Source organism: Macaca nemestrina, chromosome 8 (genome assembly GCF_043159975.1).
Source record: "Macaca nemestrina isolate mMacNem1 chromosome 8, mMacNem.hap1, whole genome shotgun sequence".
NCBI classification, from domain to species: domain Eukaryota; kingdom Metazoa; phylum Chordata; class Mammalia; order Primates; family Cercopithecidae; genus Macaca; species Macaca nemestrina.
The window spans coordinates 43,421,016-43,445,096 of record NC_092132.1 but is presented as its reverse complement, the minus strand read 5'-3'; the positions used below and the strand labels follow the sequence as shown (position 1 = coordinate 43,445,096).

The window sequence follows — 24,081 nt, the reverse complement described above, 5'->3', positions numbered from 1 at the left end:
GTGTATTGAGATCTTACTATACTGTATGAGAAACCACATTTAAAGTTTCACCAAATGGAAATTCATCTTCAGTTCATATTTGTATCTCTCCCATGGAAAAACAAAAGGGTCTTTCCATGTTAGTCAGAAAGGCAAATATCAAAGCAATCCTGAAATATCTCATTTCAGGGAGAAGAAAGTCAACATTCTTATGAGGCAATTGGCCACTGTGAGGTGTAAAGTTTCAATGGGACATTGCCCTGAAGGAGTCCTGGGTACTTTGAGTCCACACTGGGAATGCAGAATGCTTTTCCCTTAAGTCAGTGGCAAACTGGTCTCAGCTGTGTGGGGACCACTGCTCTGCCAAGCAAACTGTGCTGCAGGTCATGAACCTCATACCAGCTTGGCAGGAACAAGCCCGAATGTCACCTGATTCTCCTACAAATGTAATAATATCCAACAAGCAACTGATTGGACAGCACACAATGTCATTTTCTCTAATTAAGGAACTCTCAAGAAAAACCAAAATAGCAACAGAGCACTGTCAGCAAAGCAATCAGTGGCGACAATTAGCTGTCAATTCCAACTCCTGGGCTGAGCCTCGGGTAGGAAGCCGGGCTAGTTGCTAAGAGTTTCCAAATCAGGATTACATCAGGAGTCAAAGACGACAAGGACATAAGGAGAGGCCAGAGCCTGCTATACACCAACAGCGCCTGCCTCAAACACTCCTCTAGTGCGGGGAGTAGCAGGATGTGTAATCACAGAAGCTACTGCCCAGTCATCTGCATTTGCTTGTTTGTTTGTGTCTTGAGAAGAAACGCAGAGGGATCTAATGATGAATCATGCAGTGAGCTTCTGAAACAGCTGAAGGCCTAGTGGCTGTGGTCCTTGCTGTTTATTTACCCTGAGTCACCCTTCCTCTTTACCTGAAACAAGTCTACCCATTCTCTAAGATCTATAAGCAGTTCATCCCATCTCCTTTAAAAGGGCTTCACGACTACAAAACACACATGAATTTTCCCTTTTCTCAGCTCCCATAGCAGATCACCACATTGCAAGGTCATTAGTAGTAGGAGTTGAGTAAACATATAAAGCAACTAATATAATACAGTTGGCACAATATGTAATAATATATAACAATCAGATATGTTTATATATACACACGTACACTCTCACACACACACATAAATATATACCCTCACACGCATACATATATAATTACTAGAAGAAGCATCATTCTCTCCATCTCAACATTCCTACTACCTGGGCACATAAAACAAAATGTTTATCTTCTTGAAGCTACTAGAAGGTGATTCTTCCACCTCACTACATCCCTCCATGCTCCCTCAAGGGAGTGAATTGAATTGCTGAGCCTGAGAGTGGGTAAGTGCATGGTGGGCTAGGTACCTCCCCTTCTCTCTATTTCTAGTCTCAGCAGTACGTATTTTTCTTTTCCATGAAAGAAGATTTCAGCAATCGAAGTAATAGGAGGTGTCATTATAGATGAATCTGTTTATAATTTAAGCTCATTCTCCAATACAGCAGCACTGGTCCTACCACTAATCTGTAGCTCCTTGTTGGTCTGATGTCTACATTTAGTTCTCCATCCATAACAAGCCCAGCTCCAATTGCTTTTGCAGAAAGAATATGCCCAACTTAAAGATAAATTTCTCAGCCTCCTTTGCAGCTAAGGGTGACCATTGAGATTATGCCAGAATTCACTGGCCAGGGCAACCAGAACTCTTTACCTGGGCTGACTCCACCAGGCATGACCTGGTGCCCTTCTCTGGCTACCCGCTTGGAACACATATGTAATGGTCCCAAATTGAACAAGATATGTTTAAAAAAAAATTAATGATGTTGCCAGAATGTTTTGACTTCATGTCTCTAAGTGGGGACAGGAATGAGCTTAAAATACTTGAGTCCAAAAACAAAAGGAAAGACAAAAGGAGAGCAGATGCTTTAATCCAGAAATCATGGCTAGCATTTTCTGTGGAATTAAAAGAAAGAGAACAGCTTAAGAATTTGGACAAATGTAAAATCAACCTTTATCAAGAGTTGAGAAAACTAGAATTTTGGCAGCACACTCCCTTCACTGAATAACAAGATACTCAAAGTCGGGAAGATTAAGAAGTTGAGAGCTCTTGGCAAGAACCTTGTCAGAGGAATGGGTCCTTGCTACGACCCTGTGAGCCAGGTGTTTGAATCATCAATAGCAACTTCATGCAGGAACGTGTTTCTTAAGCTGAGACCAATATGGAGAGGGCAGATTTGCTCTAGGAAGCAGGCTTCATGTGGGTCTCTGTCCATTTGGGCTGCTATAATAAAATACCATAGACTGCATGGCTTATAAGCAACACTTATTGCTCACAGTTCTGGAGGCTGGGAAGTCTCAGATCAAAGTGCCAGCAGATTCGGAATCTGGTGAGGGTCCTATTCCTGATTTATAGATGGTGCCTTCCTGCTATGTCCTTACATGATGGAAGGGGCAAAATTCCCATAGGTTTCTTTTATTAGGGTATGAATTCCATTCATGAGGGCCCCACTTTCATGATCTAATCACCTCCCAAAGACTCTCACCTCTTAAAACCATCTCTTTGGGGGTTGGGTTTCAACATATGAATCCTGGGGGGTATACAAATGATCCCATCATAGCAATAGGTCTAAAAGGAAATCTCTTTATGAGAGAAAGCACCAGAAAAATCCCTGCTACAAGAAAGAGTTTTTAAATGCTAGGAGCACAGAGCTCAAAAAAAAAGTTTAAAAGTAATAAGTTTTAAATAAGCATATCAATGATAATTGTTCAATTAAATTGATAATTTAACTAGAAAATGCATTTAAAATGTCTTAATTCTGTGCACTGTACCCCCCACCCCACCAGGTTATCCTTACAGTAGAGTTACCTTCACAAATATTTTGACTTTGAAAGATTTTAATCTCATTAAATACAGAGTCGACTACAAAAAACACAGAAACCATGATTATGTAAAACACCGCATCTAGTACATTCTAGACGTTCTAGTACACAAGAATCACTCAGGGATCTTGTTGAAATGCAGATCCTGATTCATCAGGTCTGAGATAGGACCTGTGATTCTCCATTTCTAACAGGATCTCAGTGGGTGCAGATGCTGCTGGTGCCTGGACCACCCCTGGAATACCAAGGGTGTAGACGGTTAATATAACCAAGCTGAAAGTTGAAGTGATGCTCCCAAGATGGCTAGGAAATCAATAAGTTGTGGAATTAGACTGATGCACTTCTCGACCCATAGACATTAGTAGTCCTTCTTTAAGATCTTTAACTGTACACCCCTCTTCTGAGAAGCTGCAAACTTCTCCAGAATGCCCATTCTACTGTCTCGTTTTTGTATTTTTTTCATTTTTCTCCCATTTCATCACCCTGTCTTGAAGATATTTATGGCAAGGAGAAGCCAATCTTCCTCTCTCCCTTACCCCAGACCTCAGAATAAAGCTATTCTATTGCAATATTCCTGCCATTGTAGTCATATATTTCTGCAAAGGAACAAAGAAAAATGCCAAACACAGCCAACCTAATAAAAGAATAAAATTTAAGTCCTCTCAGTTTTCCTATTAAATTTTAGATTGTGGTTTTATTGCCTTCTTTTGATTCGGTTTCCATTCATTTTTGACTGGCAATTGTATTTACAACCAAAATTTTCCTTTAAGCTAGTGACTCTTAAAAAGTTGCGACACAGTTCTACATCCATGTAAGATACAGAAAACCACAGAGAACATCACTGTCATCCTAACAACAAGAAAAGCTTCATAATCAACAAAATCATATTTGTATTGAACCCATTAGAGAGCTAAGGACACAAGGCAACCAAGTGAACTAAGTTTACCAAGAGTGGCATGCCCTTCCAAGGAGAAAGGGGTCACACAAACTGTCCCCTTTGGCAGGGCACAGTAGAAAGAGGCAGCCATCATGAAAGCAGGAATAAGAAAACAGCTAAAATGTTAATGAATTTCTAAAGGGCAAGTGTGGGCAAGTATGACAGTATCCCTGGGAGCCTCAGAAACATGAGATGAGCCCCAGCTCTCTCTCAAGCTTTTTCCTAGGGTTCCGCAATGAACACTCATTAAAAAGAAGAAGGGTGGGGCTGGAGACTGGGGAGTTCTCCTTTTAGTAGGGCAGAGGCAAGTAACTCCTTCTACTTCCCAAACTTTATTTCATATTAAGCAAAAGCTTTCAACAACTGGTAGAGGACCAAAACACCTTCCTAGCCCCAAGGTCCAAGCAAAAATCCACTGATTCTTGGAAAGGGGTACAAGCAAAAGCCTGCCATCTGCCCTAAGGGAAGGACAAGAAACTTGCAGGTCCAGGATCCTGTGCTGACACAAACAAGAGGTCTGTTACCAGTGAGGGAGGGGCAGGAAACTCTCTCCCACACAAAACACTCCACAGATACAAGGCAAAGGTTGGCTGCCTTGAAGAGAAGCAGGAACACTAACAAAGCCCCAGTCCCAAGGCCCAGAAACATAAGGCCTACCTAAGACTGAGGCTGGCCCAGTTGAACTGAGAACTCACCACCACCACCACAGCTTTGCCTAGTACAATGAACAAGAGCAATCTACTGCTAGCAGAAGAGCACAAACATGGAGAGAGAGGTCCCCTTTGTGGAGCAAGGGTGAAGAGTCTGCTGAAAACTGAGGATGGAGCTTAGACATGTAGAAAAACATTCTGGCATGCCACTGCATAAGGTCACTGCAGTCCACCATTGGAGAACTTTGGAGTCTGTTACGCTGAAGGTAACTACAGCAATCACAAATTCAACTCCACCTAAACTCGATACTAATTACCAATCTTGTTGTTAACTACTAACAAGATTGACTCAACCCTTCATATCAACAATCTTACAGAAGAAAAAGTATGCCCAATTCTGAGTAGCAATATTATTTACTTTATTATCTACTGCTGTTCTACAAACACTTTCCAAAATGCAATCAAAATTACAAGACACTCAAAAAAGCAAAAACAAAAAGCCCTCAACTCATTGTCAAAATAAAGCAATCAACATAGCTAGAAAGAGAGATGGCCTGGATTTTAGAACAATCAGAGACTTTAAAATAGCTATGATTAATATGTTAAAGGCTTTCATAGAAAAGGAGGATAAAATGCAAGAAAAGATAAAGGATCTTAGATGAGGGAGGGAAAGTATAGAAGATAAACAAACTTAAAGATAGATTAATAGAAACTTTATCCAAGTTGAAATCAAAAGAGAAAGAATATTTTTAACAAAAAGATGATGCAAGAGCTGTCAAACAGTATAAAATGGTCTAATATGCATATAATTAGAGTACCAAAGAGGGGAGAGAAAGATAGAGGTGTCAAAGTAATTAAAATGGGGAAAGAGCAGCTTTTTCAATATGTGATGCTGGAAAATTTAGACATCCATATAAAAAGTTATTCTTGACCCTTACCTCACAAAAGACATAAAAAATGACCTCAAAATGGATCATATAACTAAATATAAAGCTTAAGCTTTAAAATTTCTAGAAAAAATAAGAAAATCTTTGCATCCTTCATTTTAGCAAAGATTTCCTAAATAGTACTTAAAACTACTCTTCCAGGCTGGGTGCAGTGGCTCACACCTGTAATCCCAACACTTCGGGAAGCTGAGGCGGGTGGATCACCGGAGGTCAGGTGTTTGAGACCAGCCTGGCCAACATGGTGAAATCCCGTCTCTACTAAAAATGCAAAAATTAGCTGGGTGTGGTGGTGGGCACCTATAATCCCAGCTACTTGGGAGACTGATGTAGGAGAATTGCTTGAACCTGGGAGGCGGAGGTTGCAGTGAGCCAAGATAGCGCCACTACACTCCAGCCTAGGTGACAGAGCAAGACTCCGTCTCAAGAAGGAAAAAAAAAACACAAAAAAACAAAAAAACTACTCTTCCACTTTTAAAAACTGATAAACTGAAATTCACCAAAATGTAAAACTTTCTACTCTTTGGATGATACTTTTAGGACTTTTAAAGAAACAAACTAGACACTGAGAAAAAGTATTTGCAAAGCACATATTTAATAAAGCATTTGTATCCAGAATATATTCTAATTAGCTACATATCATTAAGACAAATAATTTTTAAATGGGTGAATGATTTGAACAGACACTTTATCAAAGAAGATATGCAGATGGCAAAGTGGCACATGAAAAGGTGTTCAATATCATCAGGGAAATGAAAATTAAAGCTATGATGAGATAACACTATACACTCAAATTGCTAAAATTACAAAGAGTGATAATACCAAGTGCTAGAGAAGCTATGGAGCAACTAAAACTTTCTTATATTGCTGATTGCAATGTAAAGTGGCACAGTCCTTTTGGAAACAGTTTGGGGGATTTTTTTAAATAATGTTTAACATATATTTGCTATGCTTTCCGTATGATACAATAATCCCACTCCTAGTAATTTATCCAAGAGAAAGGAAAACATACGTCCACACAAAGGCCTGTTCATGAATGTTTGTAGCAGCTTTATTCCTAGTAGCTAAATACTGTAAACAACCCAAATCTTCATCATTTGGTTAATGGATAAACTTGCGGTATACCACACAATGGAATTCTTCTATTCAACAATAAAAAGGAACAAACCACTGTTACTTATAACAGCATGGATGAATCTCAAAAAAAAAAAAAAAAAAAAATACTCCAAGTGAAAAAATCTGAAACAAAGGCTGCATACTATATGATGCCATTTATATATTCTGGAAAAAAGAGAAAGCAGAGAGCCAAATCCAGATTGTGGTTGTCAAGGGCTACAGGTAGAGGGAGTAGATTTACTACAAAGGTGTACATTTTCAAGTGTTTGATACATTCTACCTCTTGATTGTGAGGTAAAACAATGATTACATACATTTTTCAAAATGTATCAAACCATATATTTTAAGAGAATGAATTTTCCATGTGTTAATCATACCTCAGTAACCCTAACCAAAATAGACATATAGTGCTATGGCAAAAGAATGGGGCTTGGTCAACTGGATCTTCACATGGAAAAAAATTAATCTTGACCTTGTACTTCACACCATGTACAATGAAATCAATTCCAGACATATTATAGATTGAAATGTAAAGGTAAAATAATATATGAAATTCATAAAATAATGAACTTTTGTTCATAAAAATGAGTAAAAAACCACAGAAAAAGAGACGATATTTGTAACACATATATCCTACCAAGGATATATCTAAAATATATATTATTAAAAATGCCTATAACTCAATAAGAAAGACAATTTAATTTTTAAAACAACCCAATGTTTTCACATGTTTAAGACCCAAAGGGGCTTCTCACAAAACAAGATACCCAAATGGCCAATTAATATATGAAATGGTGCCCCACCTCATTAGTCTATAGGGAAACGCAAATTTAAACAATATGATGCTATTACACACCTACCAGAAGAGCTTAACTAAAAAAAAAAATAAAAAATAAATAAATAAATAAATAAATAAATAAATAAAAACAGAAAACACCTTGTTTTGGAAAATATGTGGACTAATTAGAACCCCCATACACTCCTGATTCTGATTATAGTATAAATTTTTTAATTGATGCAACCATTTTTGAAAACAGTTTGATAGTATCTACTAAAGCTGAACATATACCTGCCTTATGATCCAGAAATTCCCCTCCTGCATATGTATTCAACAGAAATATGTATATGTAACTGAAACCATAACAAAACTGACTCAAGAAGAAATAGAAAACCTAAATAAATCAGAAAATAAATCAGTTAGTAAAATTTCTTTCCTCAAAGAAAACATCTGGCCCAAACTGTTTTACTGTCAAGTTCCAGTACACATTTAAATAGCAAGTAATTTCAGTATTTTGAAAACTATTCCTGACAAGGAAAATCACAGAAAGATTTTAGTCAATCTCACTTATGACTAAAACTTAGCAAATTGTATCTAGCTAAGTATAGAAAAGATAACACATCATTACAAAGTTGGTTTTATCTCAGCAATGCAAGGTAGCTTAACATTAGAAAATCCATTAATGTAAACTAAAATTAACAAATGAAAGCATAAACATCATTTGATCATCTCAGTGGATATAGAATAGCATTTAATAAAATTCAATGTATATTTATAATAGAGACTTTTAGCAAACTGGGAATAGAAGAGAACATCTTAAGGTGATAATGAATATTTTTAAAATACTTCCATCAAATGAATGTACCATAATTAATTTAATACAATTTACCTACTATTGGATATTTACATTCTCTCCTTTTCATTTTGTATTATTTTACTATCATAATGTATGCTGTGATGAACATTTTTGTGCATGTCAAGTTACCAGTGCCTCAATTTCCTCATGTATAAGATGGAAATAAGACTCAAAAGGCTAAAATGAGGATTACATAGAATGTTAGGTTTATGTATGTCTTAGGGAATCTTGGGAGAAAAGTGTTGTTTACAAACCTAAGAAAAACTTGTTCTATACTTACCTGGTGTTGGATCTCTCACAGCACACTGCAGGCTCAAGTCAGAAGAAATCACTCTGTCAAAAATAAAATTATTGTCTTAGCTTATCAGGAACTAGGAAGAATAATTAAAAAGTCCAAATACATCTAACAGAGTTCTGTTAATATATATAAAACACAAACTTTAAGTCTTAGCATTGTATCACACTTTAATATGCCACTATTTCTTTCTTTATTATTGGTTCTACATTGGTTCTGATTGCTTCTAAAATCAGAATATAATATCTGCAGAATGCAATCAGTGATGGGGATTATTGCTTACTCCAAGATTTCCTTGTATCATTTGCTATTGTCCTCTCATCCCACTTCCATCCCACTAATCAAGCGAGTATGACTACTACCATGCTTGCTTCATCTGACTGTGATATATAGCACTTCAGTTTTGCACAGTAGTCAGAGTGATCATTCTAAAATTTAAGCATAACACTCTTCTCCTGGAACCCCTTCCACAACTTTCTCTTGCCCTGTGGATAAAAGCCAAACTCCTTGCCATGACATCTAAGGTACTTCATCATTTAACATCTGCCTACTTCTGTAGTCTCATCTCTCATCTCTGTACCATTGCCTGAGCTCCAGCTACTTCACACTTCCTTCAGTTCCACCTCACCTCTTGCCAGCTCCCAGCGTTCATACACGCTGCTCCCTTGGCCAGGACTAACTTTCCTCCTTCCCCACTCACCTCCACCTGACTAACTCCTACTTGTCCTTCCATTCTCCACTTAAGTGTTGCTCCTCCAGTCAAGTCATCTGCTGCACTTGACCATCTTAAGTTCATTTATTAACACTCCCAAAGAACACTGCACTTTTTCTTTTGTAACATCATATATACAAATACATATTCAGTATTTCTTGTCTTCCTTGTGAGTTCACAGATCATGTCTGTGTCTTTCACAGCTGGATCCTCAATGCCTAGACCAGGACTGGTCTTACAGAAGATGTTTAATAAATATTTATTGAGCAAAAGAATTAATAGAGACATCCTCAGTCCTTAGCTTTCCAATGCATCTTTTGATTCATATTGATAATTTAATAAGCTTCCTACCATATTTAATTAATTAGGACTCACTGATTGTAGAAACAATACTATTTTATATACCAATTATAAAGAAAGAAATGGTGGCACATTATAGTGTGATACAATGCTAAGACTTAAAATTTTTATTTTATACATATTAAAAGAGCTCTATTAGACTTTTTTTTATTTTTATGATGCCCATATAAAAGGAAAATATAAAGATATAAGTGAAATAAATTGGCTTAGGTATTCACATTCAGAACCACAGCATTAACAGGGCACCAAGCTGAGATGGGTGGAGGTCAATGAGCCCACAGCCTCTAGCCAAGCCCTGGCACCAGGTGCCTCCACCATGGAGGAAGAGATACTTTCTGACCTTCCACTAGCCCAGTAAATGACAGTGTACTCCCAGCAGAGACTCTTCTCCCTAACTACTTTTTTGTCCTATTAAAATATCATTTTTTAAGGATACAGTTTTTTGATACAGAGAACTTTCTTCGGCATGCACCATCACATTGAAGTAGAGAGGACAGGAGTGCCAGAGGTCTCCTAATCCCCATCCAGCACTCTAGGACTCGGGATATCAGGTTGGAAATACTCAGCCATGTCTGGGAACATGAGGAGGAAAGAGACACAACCAGAAAAGCCATAGCCCTCATGTGACTCAGTTTCCTCATCTGTAAAATGGACATACAGAATTAGATGATGTATTTGTACAGGGTCCCAGCAGAAAAGAGATGATACTCTCAAATGGGAGCTTTAGTGCGGGGGACTATTTACACAGTGTGACTATTTACACAGGGTTAAGGGAACCACCAAGAGGGGGTGATACAGGTGCCTCCCATTGGCCAAATCCAAATAGAAACCAGAGGTCAGGGGGCCCATTGATGGGATCCATGGAGACCAGCCTCCCTGGATCCAGAACAGTGTGGAAAAGGAGGAGGGTGGGTCTGAAAGGACAAATGGAGACTCCCCAGCACAGATCATCTCTGAGTCCCCACAGAACAATCCAGTTCTGGATAATCCAGTATTCTATGATTATTTCAATAAAGTGTTAAGCTTTGCAACAGCAAGAAGAGATTTATGTTTATTCCAAAGACTTAAGGAAAATCCACCAGGATGCAATTTTTCATCATTCCATGTGCTTAGCTCAGATGACAGCACTCTCTTGCAGTTTTTGGAAACGGTTCAGATTGAGAACACCCCACTATACAGACCCTGTTTTTCTCTAATTGAGCTCTTAAAATGTAGGGGCATTCTGTTTTGATCTAGTATTGATGTGTCCCCTCTGCTCTCATCCTCCAGATCCTTTTCAGAAACAGGTTCTTGCAGTGTCCACTACCTCACAGAAAACAGGTTCCAGCAAGAGCAAAGCAAAGGCTTTGGCTTTCTAAGCCAAGCCCCTAGAGTCTCAGAACATAGTCAACATGATGAACTAGAGCCATACTTACCACCCCTCCCACACATCCAGACCAGAAACCATTCTTTTCTGCTGGGAGAAGGTATGGAGAGAAAGGTAGAACTGTGTAGTCATAGTGGTTCCTGAGAAAGAGGCTTCTGGTGAATCCATTTCCCCCCATCCAAGCCAGTAAATGGTAAGCACCACATGTGTTTTTGTCCTCTTTCCCCCTCACAACTCATTTTTAAAACTCTCATTCTTTCCCTTGACTGGGCCAGTGCTCCAGGTATCACCCACCCCATCACACACCCTCCCTTCAGTGACAACCAAGTCCCATTAGCACTCCCAAGTCATGGGGTGCTTGGTCCTAGGGCCAAGGTATGAGATTTGTCATTTCAAAAATCAAAGATCCTTTCAAAAATTTCATTTGAATAAATAGCTGCTTCTAAAGAAGTTCCTAGCATCACCCGCCCTAAAGGCCCAGGCAGTGACACTGACCACAGTTTCTAGTATCTGTTCTTTCCTGAATTTAGAGATGATGCTATGCTCCAAAGCACAGAGGGTTTTGTTGTAACCATTATACTGAAGCCCAACTAGGCAACACTGGCCATTAGAGAGAGGTCATACTGTGCCGTGAAAGCGCTCTTAGAATAGAGAGGAATCACACTGGGTTAGAACGAAAACTCATTTAGAATAAAACAAAAATAAGTTTTCAGAAAAAAAATCTCTATTTTTCTTTCAAATGAGTCAGATGACTTTTATAAAGTGAATGAAGACTCTCTGATTTCTGGCAAAAATAAATAAATAAATAAATAAATAAATAAATAAAAGGAAGAGAGAGGCTGCCCATTCCCAAGGGGGAATCTAGCAGGGGCAGGGAGTTTGATATGTTGACCTTGACCAAACTGTGTAATCTCTCTGTCTCATTTTTCTCATTGGCAAAAATGCCAGTGATTTGGATTAAAAAGTTATCGAGGTCCCTTCCAGTTCTAAGAATATATGGCCTTCAAGCTAGGAAAGGGGCTTTCCACTTCCGAGACCAAGGATTTGCCATAGAAAAATGAAGCAAAAAAGGAAGGTCTGCAATTATCAGCCAACCAAGGCTCTAGTCTGACAAATAACAGAAAAGAAGTGTTGTGTGGATCTTGTCATCAGGGTGGCTTGACCCGTCCTAGCTGTGTTTCCATCTCAATGATACAATACAAATGGGCTATTCCAGGCATCTCAAGAATGCCCCAACCATAAAAGGAATTCTCCTAAATGGCCCCTCTGTGATATTACGCAGAACTTCTCTTTACATGGCAGTTTCACCCAGCTTCAGATTCAACTCTAGATGAAAATATTACAATTGGATGATTTGATGACAAGTGCTGAATCTAATCCTTGTTGCTCTTTTGCCAGAGTTCTTATAAAGAAGAATGCCAGATGTTGTACTTGTATATTTCATGGGTAACTGAATGGGAAAAAAACAGAACACAGCAAACCTAATTGTGACATTTAACTGCTTTTGAAAACCCACAATATAAACATACCAGAAATACCATATTTTTAAAAAACTGTAGCAAAGTCAAATGTCTCTCAAACACACACAAAAAAGCCTGTCACGAGTAATTCCGAATAAAGCAATCTGTCAGTTGTAAAATGCAAGTACTCCTTTATAAATAGTTTGCATGCTTCCAACTTGCTTAATAAATACCATGTTAATAGATCAAAAATATTCAGAGAGAACATCTTCAAGCCCAGAAAACATTAACTAATCAGTTGCTTATGTAACATCAGGCTGGATCTCCCTTATCATTTATTGGGTACAAATCACATTTATCAGGGGCACTTATCGGGGCAAATCAAAACACCATCGATTGCCCAAAACAATTCCTTTTCTTGCTATCCTTTTCCACTCATCACATAGCCAGGAGCCTGAACACCATTTAATACTCCACTTCCTCCTCCTCTCATCAATAACCAAATCCCGCAGATAGTGACTACTGAAGAACTTTGTCTTCTGGTCTCCACCCATTTCCATTGCCTTAATTAAGCCTTCGTCCTCTACCTATTGGACAACTGCAAGATCCTCCAGCCTTCAGTGTCTTCAAGTAATTCATTCATCTTTGAGATTTCTCTTTCTTAAATACACTTTTGATACATCACCCCTCTGATCATACTCACCCTTCAATGGCTCCCTGTTGCTTCTAAGAAGAATTCAAAATTCAACACGATGTCCTCCCTCACATCCCATATTCCAGCCTTGTCAAGTTGTTTTGCTTTCCAATTATCAGGATACTTTGTTCTCCATGTCCTAACAAACCAACTGCTCCCCATCCCAACTCCAAAAGAGCCCATGTAACGATTATGTTTTTTTTCTTTTTTCAAGAGGAAAACTTCTTTCCTGGGCCCTGTATGACCTGTCCCTTGCCTCTCAACCTGAGACTACCCTCCTCTCGGGCTCAACTCTAGCTGTGCCAGCCCTCTGTAGGTTCCGCTTCCTTCCTCAGTGGAGACATTTCAACATGGAGACCCCTTGCTAGCTACTCTTCATTCACCTAACTTGAACTCATTCTTCAGGTTCATTATTTGACTCAGGGTCAATGTGACTCTCCCAGTCAGACCTCCCATCATGCCCACCCCAAAAGGAAGTTTGGTCTTTGCTACATGCTCTTCACTATTCTTTTCCTTCATTGCATTTATCACAACTCATGGTTATATAGTTAATATTGAGGTTATTATTTCAAAGCTCATCACCCACAATGAGTACTCACTTCTGTGAAGTAGAGATGGTTCAGGTTCAAAGTGCATCCCCAGAGGCTAGCACAGTGCCTAGTACTCAATAAAAGTTTAAAAATCAATGAGTAGTAGCTCCAGCCTTACTCCATGTGTACATAATATTCTGTTGTCCCCAACCATGCAGATAGAAAAGTCCACTGCCTCCCTAGCAACTCACCTGTGCCCTGAACAGAATTAAATTGGAGTACCCATGATACATAATGCACTTCCATCTTATTCTTTTTTCTCCTAGACTACAAACTTCCTGTGGGCAAAAATCATGTTATATCTTTGAAGCATGTGGATCCTTAAGTATAACAAAAGGTGTGCAGAGGGGGAACGTATGTCTACAGCTATACATTTTGGGGGGTGCCACAAGAATAACAGTGTATTAGTCCATTCTCATGCTGCTATAAGGACATACTTGAGACTGGGTAATTTATAAAGAAAAGAGGTTTAATTGACTCACAGTTCCACAGGGCTGGGGAGGCCTCAGGAAACTTATAATCATGGTAGGGGAAGCAAACACATACTTCTTCACACAGCAGCAGGAAGGAGAAGTATGAGCAAAAGCAGGGAAAGCCCCTTATAAAACCATCAGATATTGTAAGAACTCACTCACTGAGGGTAACTGCACCAATAAGTCAATTGTCTCCCACCAGATCCCACCTACAACACATGGGAACTATAATTCAAGATGAGATTTGGGTCAAACCATATCATTCTGCCCCTGGCCCTTCCCAAATCTCATGTCCTCACAATTCAAAACACAATTATGCCTTTCCAACAGTCCCCCAAAGTCTCAATTCATTCTAGCATTAACCCAAAAGTCCAAGTCCAAAGTCTCATCTGAGATAAGGCAAGTTCCTTCCATCTATGAGCTTGTAAAATCAAAAGCAAGTTATTACTTCCTAGATATAATAGAGGTACAGAAATTGGGTAAATGCAGCCATTCCAAATGGGAGGAATTGGCCAAAGCAAAGAAGTTAAAGGCCCCATGCAAGTCTGAAATCTAACAAGGCAGTAATTAAATTTTAAAGCTCCAAAATAATCTCCCTTGACTCCATATCTCACATCCAGGTCACGCTGATGCAAGAGGTGGGCTCCCATGGCCTTGGGCAGCTCCACCTCTGTAGCTTTGCAGGGTACAGCCACCCTGTCAGCTTCCTTCACAGGTTGGTGTTGAGTGCCTATGGCTTTTTCAGGCACACAGTGCAAGCTGTCAGTGGATCTACTATTCTAAGGTCTGAAGAATGGTGGCCCTCTTCTCACAGCTCCACTAGGCAGTACCCCAGTGGAGGCTCTGACCCCACATTTCCCTTCTGCACTACCCTAACAAAGGTTCTCCATGAGGGCTCTGCCCCTGCAGTAAACTTATGCCTGGACATCCAGGCATTTCCATACATCCTCTGAAATCTAGACAGAGGTTCCCAAACCACGATTCTTGACTTCTGTGCACCCAAAGGCCCAATACCACGTGAAAGCTGCCAAGGTTTGGGGCTTGCACCCTCTGAAATAACAGTCTGAGTTGTATGTTGTCTCCTTTCAGCCAAGGCTGGAACTGCAGCAGCTGAGATGCAGGGCACCATGTCCCAAGGCTGCACAAGGCAGGGAGGCCCTGGGTTTGGCCCACAAAATCATTTTTCCCTCCTAGGCATCCAGGCCTTTGATGGGAGGGGCTGTTGTGAAGGTGTCTGACATGCCATGGAGACATTTCCCCATTATCTTGGTGATTAACATTCAGCTCCTCATTATTTAAGCAAATTTCTGCAGCAGGTTTGAATTTCTTCCCCCAAAATAGTTATTTTCTATTGCATCATCAGGCTGCAAATTTTCCAAACTTTTATGATCTGCTTCCTCTTGAACACTTTGCCACTTAGAAATTTCTTCCGCCAGATACCCTATATCATCTCTCTCAAGTTCAAAGTTCCACAGATCTCTAGGACGGGGCAAAATGCCACCAGTTTCTTTGCATAGCAAGAGTGACCTTTACTTTAGTTCCCAACCTGTTCCCCATCTCCATTTGAGACCACTTCTGCCTGGACTTCATTGTTCATATCACTATCAGCATTTTGGTCAAAACCATTCAACACATCTCTAGGAAGTTTCAAACTTTTCCATATCTTCCTATCTTCTGAGTCCTCCAAACTGTTCCAATCTCTACCTGTTACCCAGTTCCAAAGTGGTTCCCACATTTTTTTTACAGCAGTGCCCCACACCTAGTACCAATTTACTGTATTAGTCAATTCTCATGCTGCTATAAGGAGATATCTAAGACTGGGTAATTTATAAAGGAAAGAGGTTTAATTGACTCACAGTTCTGCAGGGCTGGGGAGGTCTCAGGAAATTTACAATCATAGTGGAAGTGGATGCAAACACACCCTTCTTCGCACAGCGGCAGGAAGGGGAAGTATGAGCAAAATGGGGGAAAGCCCCTTATAAATTCATCAGATCTTGTGAGAACTCATTCACTATCCACAGACCAGCAACATGGGGGTAATTGCCCCCATGATTCAATTACCTCCCACTGGGTCCCTCCTATGACACATGGGGATTATGGGAACTGTAGTGTTTCAAGATAAGATTTGGATTCTGGATCCCAAACAAGTTTGAGGAAATTTGAATATGGACTATATTTGAGATGATTTTGTGAAATTATTATCTTAGGTGTAGTAATGATATTGTTTACATAGAAAAATGTCCTTATTTTGAGGAGCATGTAGAAGTATTGAAGGGTGAAGTATCATGATATCCTCATCTACATTCAAGCGGTTCAGGAAAAGACTGAACAGTTATGCATACATCTTACTTAAACACAAAGTTGAGCCTATGTGTATATACAGGAAGAAAGCAAGAGAAAGAAAGCAAATGTAGCAAAATGAAGAGAGTATGACTATGTACTATTTTCTATAACTTTTCTGTAGGTTAATTTTTTAAATAAAAAGGAATGCAAGTAAATAAAGCAAGCCTCTTTCACATGTGAACTAAATATTCTACACAATGCCCAAGTATGCTCCTTTGAAGTTCTAAATGCACTAGCCACTGAGGGGGAACAATGCCTGCAGCCTTCACGTAGGGAAGGATTGTTTATCAAACCCTGGGGGATCCCAACCTTCTGATGGGAAAATAATAGCCCCTGGGCAGTACCATTAGGAAGACTATCTCTGGGAGGAATAAAAACTAATCTGGTTAGCATTTCCTGATGACCCAGGCAAAGTGGTCCCTGCCCCAACACAAGCCAATCTCTTTTCTGCTAATTCCTTTGCCCACCATATGTGAATTACACTGCTCTTTGTGTTAAGTGACTAGAGATTAAAAGATGAGCATGATGCAGCCCCAACCTTCTGGTCATTTGTTCCAAAAGTGACCATTTAATTATTGTCCAAACCAAGATAATTTTGAGAGTAAAAGGAGGGTACTAACCAGACAAGGTGCTGAGATAACAGGTATAAACTGGGAGTGTCCCAGGAAAATTTGGATGTATGGTTGTCACTCCAGAGTGGTGACAAACACATAAATAATAGCAACAACAGCTAGTCACATAACAAAATAATATAAAGAAACTGTCATGAAGACATTGCCTGGGAATTCAGAGGAGTGATATTTCTTTGAAGGAATCAGGAAGGACTTCATGGAGGAGGAGGAATGATAGGATCTCTGCAGATACAGATAGAAGAGCAAGTCATTCTGGATAGAAGAAACTGTGTGAGCAAAGACCAAAGTAGTAAAATGTAGGGTATACCAGGAAAGTGGAGGCAACTAAAAAAGCTGATCTGAAGAGATGTCCATAGGAAAGACAGGGAGATGGGCCTGGAGAGGTAAAAATGGAATCATGGTGAAAAGTGTATAGTTAATCCAACAGGCAACAGGAAGTCACTAAGTGTTTTTGAGGGAGACAGGAATAAATCTGTGGAGGGCCCTGAATGTCAGGCAAAAGACTTAAAGCCAAAGAATCAGATCTTTTACAGAGGGAAGGGTCTTCTACAATAGAACTCGTAAGTGAAAATCTATATTACTCAGCCTGCAAACATGAATGCTATAAGCCAAAATAAATTGTCACAGACATTGATGTCATAAGCTTTTCAAAATCACCTTTATTCTTTCTTGTGAGTGATTCTGTTTCATGTGCTGGGCCAAGTATTACTTCTCCTGTCAATGTTTCATCATAAAAACCTTCACGGCCCTATTTCCATAAAGTCACTGTCACAGTAACAAAAATGAGAGAGTTAAAATGTTCAGAACTGCCCAAGCTAGAGATAAAAACCAAAAACACAGCATTCGAGCTGAAGGAAAAACAGGTCACTAAAAGGGGAGGGATGCGATAAGCTTGCGGTCAGGATGCGAAATTACATTTTGAAGGCACAGCTCACTTTAATGCAAGTCCTCCTACTGCACGCAAAGAAGCCTGAAGCACTCTCACATTTAGTAAGATTAATTATATTATTCCTAAAGTTTATTTATAGCTCTTTACTGGGTTGCATAGAAAATTTCAGGGGTAAATGTTAAAAGGCAGGTTTCCAACTATTTTCAATTTTATTCCAGATATTTGACTAGACAAGAGCACATGCCTCCTAAAAGAATAAGTTATTCTAAAGAAAACTATTCATATCAGATCTTTCCGGAAAAGGTGAACAACACTGGTGAGGCAATCTCATTTCCAGAGGAGAATGGCTCAACAGGAAGCCAGCGTTCTGGTCTCTTAAGACAAAGCCAGCAATATTTGTAAACAGAAACCATGTATTCCCTTTCTATAGAGGGTGTGCCCCACTCTTCAAAACATATTCCCTGGTCATGTAAGGCCATGAATAAATCAGAGAAAGGCCTGCGCTGGAGAAGTAGTTCTTGATTTTTCAGTTCACAAGAGTTTTATATCCACAAAGAACATCCAAGAATAACATCCAGGAAAAAACAAACAGAAGCCAACTTTCAAAGGCTTCCACTGGTCAAAGATGCAATAATTTGAGCTTTCAGAAAGATAACTGCAATTAAATGGAAGCCATTAAAAATGCTTAAGTCCACAAGTTCACGTATGTATATAAACCTTTGGAGGATGAAAGAGAACCAACTTATTATTATGAAACCTGGTCAATAAAAAGAATCAAATATTTATCTTGTCTCTCTGTATGAACTATATCACTGGGTAACCAAAAAGTAAATAAGGGGCTGGGCACAGTGGCTCATGTTTGTAATCCCAGCACTTTTGGAAGTGGGCAGATCACTTGAGGTCAGGAATTCAAGACGAGCCTGGCCAACATGGCAAAACCCCATCTCTACTAAAAATACAAAAATTAGCTGGATGTAGTGGTGCACGCCTGTAATCCCAGCTACTTGGGAGGCTGAGGCATGAGAATCACTTGAACCCAGGAGGTGGAGGTTGCAGTGAGCCAGTATCACGCCACTGCACTCCAGCCTGGGAAACAGAATGAGACTCCATCACAAAAAAATAATAAATAAATAAATAAACAAATAAATAAAATATAAAGTAGATAAAGGGAAGCAATTCTTTGCATCCCAAGTGATAAATGCAAAAAAAATGTCAACGTGGAATATCATCATCTTAGAAGCCCCAATAACTAAATGAATCTAAGCATTAACCATTGTTAATATTACAAAAAGACAAACAACACAAATGTTATCTGCTTCCTGATGGAAAAACACATCTATAATCTTGCCAAACGAATTGCACCTGAGTTTGATCAAACCTCAAATTCCAGCCACCACGCTGCAAGAAATACAGAGGAACACAATGAAATGTACCATAAGATTGCAATCAGCAAAATCTAGCCTATGAGAAACTCTACAAGTCAGAAGGCTGAGTTCATCCACAGACAAATAATAAGGAAAAAGAAAGGGATGGAGCAGGAATGTACAAATTAAAAGAATGGCATATCAACATTCATTAAACAAGCAGAACTAAGCTATAGTATCTAGGGATGCATAGCTGGGCAACTGATATGAAAGTCCAGGTAATGGTTACTTATAAAGTGAAGGGGGTTATGAAGGAGATGGGTCACACAGAAGAGACTTCTAGGGAGGCTGGTGAAGTTCTCTTTCCTGGCCTGAATGGTAGTTACAAATGTGTTTGCCTTATGGTAATTCACTATGTTACATATTTGATTTGCAGTGGGGGTTGTATCTGTGTTTTATTTTATAATGATGTAGTTTGATCTAAAAAGAGTAAAGAAAAATATCTCCATCAAACTCCTTGAAAACATGAAAAATCTGATCACTTTCAGAGGTATAACAGGTAAATAAGGCAATAATAATTCCTATTAAAGGAAGGTGAGCAAAAATATATTCAATAAATTGCTATGATCGATATTAGAAAAATGTTAGCTAGGAAGAAATAGAATTTGAGTATGAAAACATGAAAGGAAAGATGTTCATTAATCATAGAACCCTGCGGCCTCTGATCTCCCTGTGATCCCTGGAGGTGTAGTTCATTTCCCCGTGTACAAAAGGGGATTGTGTCCAAGCCTAGAGTAAGCCCTATGTAAGAATCATGGCTTAGAGTACTAGAGTTTTGGAGCAAAACCAGCCTCTTCTGCTAATTTTCTCTCTCTGAGTAAGAGCTGCTGATTTTTCCCCTTGAAAGTATATTTTCAGGCTCTTGTGAAGACAGAACTCCTGCCCTAGGACACTAGATGACCATATGAGCTTTGCTGCCCACCATAAACTAACAGGTCATCATTTAATCCACCAAACCATAAAATCAGCTAAGTGAAGTCACCCTCTGTCACCAAGTGGAAGTGGTATATAAGATGGGTCTGTAGCAAGTCCTATGGATACAAGTAAGCCATATGATTCGATGGCTCAGATTCCTATGGCCACCTACTCGTGATACATTGCTGCCTCTCTCTCAATCCACACCTATGGCTTCAAAAGGAGTTCCCTGTAATCAGACGATGATAGGGGAAAAAAAGACTCGGACACGTTTTGCATATGATACTCCATTATACATCAGCAACAGCTAGAAGCAGGCTGTTATATATCCACTCAGGGGTGGCCCTGAAAACTAGTAGAGAGAGAAAATCCTCCCAGTTGGTAGAACTTCATAACACATCTGGATATCTGTTTTGTCTAGACTGAAAGATGGCCAGAAGTACAAATCTACACTAACTCATACATAATGGATAATGATTTGGCCAGATGGTCATCGACTTGGAAAGAACAGAATTGAAAATTGCTAAAAAGGAGGACGGAGGAATAGGCAGATGGATGACCTCTTGGAAAAGGCAATGAGTGGGAAATATTTGTATCTCATGTGCATGCTCACAAAAGGACGTCCACTGCAGAGAAGGCTGTCGATAATCAGGGGGACAAGATAACATATTCTGAGGATGTCAGCCAGCCATTTCTTCCCAGCCACCCTAATAACTTCTCCATAGATTTATCTTCTGAGTGGTCATGACAGTAATCAAAGAGTCTTACATGTAGGCTCACCACAGTGAATCTGGCTAGCACCATTACTGTGTGTTCACCCTGCGAACAGCAGGGGCCAGCAATGAGTCCAGGTGGACTATTTAGCCATGCTATGGTGGGTGAACTACACTGGATTCTTTCCATTATGAAGTGGGCAAAGATTTGTTCTCAGGGAAATCAACATTTCCTCTGGATATGGGTTTGCCTTTTGCAAGTACCACCAATTACATATTTAGAAAATGCCTTATTTACCATTGTGGTACCACTTACGACATCACTTCTTATTAAAGCGCTAATTTCACAACAAAAGAGTGCAGCAATTGACTTGCAGCCACAGAATTCTCTAGTCCTGCCATATACTCCATCATCCAGAAGCAGCTGACCTGGTAGAATGATGGAATCACCTACTGAAGGCTCAATTGTCACTAACTGGGAGGTAACCTCTTGAAAGTCGATGGCACTATATCTTACAGGATGAAGTACATGCTTTGAATCAACAACCCTTAGAGAGTGGTATTCCTCCCGTATCTATAATACATGGGTTGGAGAATCAAAAATTAAAATGGGAGAGTCTATTCTAATTATTATGCCTAATACGCTAGTCACAAAAATGTTGCTACCTGTGCCTAAGATTTTGGGCTCTGCTCATTTAAAGTTATTCATTTCCCAGAAAAGAAAAGCCAGCTGCAGAAACCAGAATGGTTGCACTGAACTAGAGTTTGAGATTACCACTTGGTCATTCGGACTCCTTAAGCCATTGTACAAACCAAAATGGTTCTACTGTGCTAACTGGGGTCCCAATTACTAAGCTAAAATAAGATTGTTGCTGGATAATGGGGGCATTAAGAAAGATGTCTGTAATCCAGAGGATTCTCTGTGGTGCCTTTTTACTTCCATGTCCAGTAGTAAAGTTAATAGAAGATTTCAATACACCAACAAAGGAGGGATGACTAAGGACACAGACTTTTCAGGAGTAAAGATTTGCATCAGCCCTTCAGAAAAAGAATCCTCACCAATCAAGGGGTTAAAGAGAAAAGCACATGGGAGTTGATAAGGAAAGAAAGAAGACATATAGATATATAAAAATGTAAATCCTACATCTTTCTTTCTTGCTTGCTCTCTCTCTCCTCCCTCTAAATACACACACACACACACACACACACACACACACACACACACACACACACAGCTTTGTGATCAGTTACAGAAGTGAGAACTATAGCAACTATGTATATTTTCTTCCTTGTACATATTTGTGTATAGAACTCACTTTCGCCTTTTTCCTTTCCCCAAGTGTGTCTGTTATACAAGGAGTGTGTCATATAAGTTAACTACAAACTAGGTGGTTAACTTTACAATTTAGTCTTGTAAGTTACATGATAAATGGGATTTTGATTAACCTGTAAGGGGAATTAACATCATCAACATATAAATGTAAATGCACTGACTAATGGCATTTCGCATCCCCCTTATCAGGGAACTAGTGAGCATGCCTTCATTTGTACAAAGGATAATTGCATCAACAGAAGCATTGCAATGTTGCTGTTGCTGCTTTGTCAAGTTTATATATGGGTGGAGGGCTGTGTATAGATGAAAAGGAGACAAAGGGGTGGACTGTGCCTAACAGTGTATTGCCAACCCAAATTCGCATTCATCCTTATACCTTCCACTATACTGATGGGGAAAGAAAGTAGCACGCCACATTTCTCAGACTAACTCACCAATTGGCTTCTTATTGGGCTTTGTCATGGGAGCACTAGCAGGATATTGTAAGACCGGAAGAAGGGAGGAGTGTTTTTGTTTCTTTGGGCTTCTGGCAGTGCCTTCAATGGCAGTGGCAGTGATGACATCATGGTTGGCTAGTGTGGGCTTCTGGGCTGCTGCTCAGCATCTTTGGTTTAATAGCATGGACCGTGAGACAACTGAAAGCAGGGACTGTCTTAAACTTATGTGTCCCTGACAGTGCTTGGCCTAGGGCTAACCTCACAGTAGGCACACTTATAAGTGTATAGTAGTGTTCATTGTATTCACCTTGTTTTGTAATGAACCTCTAGAACTTCTTCATCTTGCAAATCTGAAAGTCTATACCCAATAAACAATAACATTCCTTTTCCCCCTGCCCTTAGCCTTGGTAACCACCATCCTATTTTCTATTTCTATGAATTTCACTACTTTAGATAAGTACACACATGGTTTTTAAAATCTTACGTAAGTGTAGAATCTCTAAGAGTTGCAAACGATACTAGAAGTAACCTAGTGCAAGGTCTCACCCAGTGCATGGGCCCCACCTTTTTCATCCTAAATTCAGTAACGTACTTTTTGATCACCTGGTCTCTGCTGGAAGAATCTCAGTGACTGCTTCAAAAAGGTGAGCCATGCTATGGGGGGACTCTTTCTGTAATAACAAAGTTCTTCCTCATATTTACCCAAAATGGTGACCTTTTACCCATTGATAATGGTCTATTTTCTAGAACAGAACACATTCCCTCCCTCTTCCAAAGTTTAAATGTTTTTATGTTATTTTAACAATATATTTGTATCACACTTGCTTTAGCCTGCCATGAGACAATGATTCACATGAAGAAAATCAGAAAACACAAAGAATATCAACTTCTGTTGAGATCCAACACTCAGTAACAGTGCACTGTGTAGCCAGAGGTCTCCATAGTCCAGAGAAAGGCAACAGAATCCAGGAACTAATTAAAAGAGTGAATCAGCGTTTGTTCCTGAGGCCCTCTGCTTGACTAGGCTTTTAAAAATAAATATTCTTCCACATGTCCATGAGATTACTGACAGTTTCTCATTAGGTAACTACTTATCTCTTTTTTTTTTTTTTTTTGAGACGGAGTCTCGCTCTGTCACCCAGGCTGGAGTGCAGTGGCCAGATCTCAGCTCACTGCAAGCTCCGCCTCCCGGGTTCACGCCATTCTCCGGCCTCAGCCTCCCGAGTAGCTGGGACTACAGGCGCCTGCCACCTCGCCCGGCTAGTTTT

The 24,081-nt window shown here is 39.6% G+C and overlaps 1 protein-coding gene across 5 annotated transcripts in view; it reads right to left on the bottom strand.

The window, feature by feature from the left end:
- Nucleotides 1-24,081, bottom strand: part of LOC105476037 (neurocalcin delta) — a 443,647-nt gene that overhangs the window by 323,420 nt on the left and 96,146 nt on the right. For all 5 annotated transcript variants that reach the window (XM_011731659.2, XM_071067930.1, XM_011731656.3 and 2 more), the window contains exon 2: nucleotides 8,458-8,510. The gene's annotated coding sequence lies outside the window, so the exon portion shown is untranslated. The remainder of the gene's footprint in view (nucleotides 1-8,457; nucleotides 8,511-24,081) is intronic.